Genomic DNA, 2557 nt, shown 5'->3' on the forward strand with positions numbered 1-2557 from the left:
AAGGACCAGCCGGTCGTCCTGCAGACTCACAGAACAGCCACAGGTGTAGTGCACGTTCTAGAAAAGTCCTTTCCTTAAGGTTTTCTACCCAAATCTGTGGTACACGTGGCGTTGGAGGCAGAGGGTGAGAAGGGAAGACACAGGTCCCAGTGAGGGACAGGTCTGCACTGAAACCCCCTGGGGGCCGTTCCCTCCTGGGTGCAATGGGGAAGGGCAGAGCCCCCTCCAGGATTGCTGGGGGCACCACAAGGAGCACCCAGTGTCCACGAGGGGACAGGGCGCAGAGCAGGGGCTCCACACCCCGCACAAACACCCACACACTTCCAGCATGGATGTCCCACAGGCCACATTTGCTCTGAGCCCAAACTTGAGGAGTGAGACGCGGCTGGTCCCAGCACCCGCTCTCCCAGGAAGTGAGCTCTGCAAGCAGCAGGTGGAACAGAAGCAGGGGGCACTGCCCGCTGATCTCAGATGCTAACAGGCATCCCCAGGGGCCAAGACCTCGAGGTGCTGAAGGCTGCGGGCCTGCCCCCAGACACCGTGACCCGAGATGCCCACAAAGTGACTCAGCCTCAGGAAGATGGCGCTGCCCCGGAGATCAACACCCCGAGCTGCTCCCCGCCAACCCCTGCGGTGGCCCTGACACCAACCAGAACAGGAAGCTGCAGGGCCTCGACTGGCCAGACCTGCGGGGACCCCTTCGCACACACTGAGGGGGGGAGATGGCAATGGGCTGCAGCCCCACCTGCCCCAGGCTCCTGGACAGAGAGAACGTGGAACCCAGGGACTGAGAGAAAGGGCTGGCCCAAGGCAGGAAGCAGGAGCAAGAGGCCTCTGCCAGGGCCAAGGGCCAGTGTGCCACCCAGCCAGAGAGGGGCGGTGTGCGCGCTTATCCAGGTGTCCGGCCCCAGGAACCACACCATCGAAGGTTCTGACTGCCTTGTGGTTTCTGTGGCGGAAAGGCAGCCGCGCAGCCAGGCTCAGAGAGCACTGGGAGCAGCCAGGGGCGCTCACTCGGGACCCGGGAGCAGCGCCACCGGGAGGGCTCCATCACTGAGCCCGCGCCTGGCTCCACTCCGCCAGCCCTGCACTGCAGCCAGACTCCCGAGCCCGGTTCCTACCAGGCCTTCCTCCTCGTGGCCAGATCTGCACGATGTCAGGTCCGACCACTACTGACCAGACAGCAGTGGGGCTCGGAGAAAGCAGGTGGTGCTCCCAGAGCACAAGCCCAAGTTCACCGACCCCAAACCCACAGTTTCCACCTTGCCACTAAATGCCACACGCCCCGAAAACGAGGGAGGCCACGACCCGCGGACTGTCTTGCTGAACTGGCAGGCTGAGGAGCACATCCGGGAATGACCACTGGACACGGGGGGGCACGCCTGGACCCAGGCCTGAACCCCAGGAGATCCCGACCCTTGATCCTCCAGCTGCTGTTCTCCCCGCTCTGCTGACCGTCATCAAACGGAGGTGTCAGAGCCCCATTTATCTAACGACCCCCGGGCGGGCGGTGAGAGACGGATCACCACAGCTGCCCACCATCTTCACACTGGCCAACAGGACCCCGCGGGGCAGGCCACTGACGGGGTGGCCGGGGCTCAGGAGAAGGCCCACGCGTCCATCAGGCCTATTCCCCAAACAGGCCGGGCCAGGCAGCCGCGTGCACTCAGCCTCCGGGAGGCACAGCAGCGGTAATTAATTGAAGGAGACAGGCTGCTGATTGGAATTCCTAATGAGCAGCAACATCTGTTCCCATCCCTCGTGCGGCAGCGCCTCGCCCGCCCCTCAGCGCGAGGTCCTCCCGGGTTCATGAACTCTGACTTGCCCTTCCCAGAAGGGTGTTCACGTGGTGGGTGTCAAGGATAGGACACACACGCACCCATGCCCTGTGTCTGTCGGAGCCCACAACTCCTGCCTCCCGGTTTTCCAGGGACTTCCATGCAGGGGCTGGCACCTGGTCTCGGGGTCCTCCAGTTGCCTTCGTGGACAGGAGGCGGGCTCCTGGGTCACCTTAGGAGATGGCTTCTGTCTGCTCCTGGATGACCCCTTATATAACTGACCCCTGTGCCTCAGTTTCCCCATCTGTCAAATGTGCCAATTGCAGTGCCAGCTCATAGAGCAGCAATGACGGTGCCCAGGTATAGACAGGAAATGGGTGAAGCATGGGGCAATGGGGGTGAGGGGGCGGCTCACACAGCACCGCGCCACCAAGCCTACAGGCACCCCCCCTCCCAGCACTTCCGTCCACACTGAGGCTGAGGGGTCATCTCCAGGTTGGGCTTGCTGGCTCCCCCTCACAGCCTCACCCTGCCGGGCACAGGGCCAGGCCGGCCGAAGTGCAAGGTCTGTCACGTGGAGGGACCACGTCCCTGCACCAACCGGCTCCGGGGGCCCACCCCTCACGGGGGCCACCACAGAATAAAGCCTCCTTCTCGCCTCCGGGGACAAAGCCCTGCTGAAAGGCAGCTGGGCCAGATGGCACCTTGCCCCGGCCTGGCCGAGACGAACAAGGAGTCGGAGGCCAGGGGTGGAGGGGAAGGTGGCAGAGGGTGGGTTC

General features: G+C 63.7%; 1 protein-coding gene across 8 annotated transcripts in view; it reads right to left on the minus strand.

Moving 5' to 3' along the window:
* GSE1 (Gse1 coiled-coil protein) overlaps positions 1–2557 on the minus strand; it is a 436931-nt gene that overhangs the window by 19878 nt on the left and 414496 nt on the right. The gene's annotated exons all lie outside the window — the stretch shown is intronic.

The sequence above is a fragment of the Myotis davidii genome, unplaced genomic scaffold (assembly GCF_000327345.1).
Source record: "Myotis davidii unplaced genomic scaffold, ASM32734v1 scaffold77, whole genome shotgun sequence".
Lineage (NCBI taxonomy): Eukaryota > Metazoa > Chordata > Mammalia > Chiroptera > Vespertilionidae > Myotis > Myotis davidii.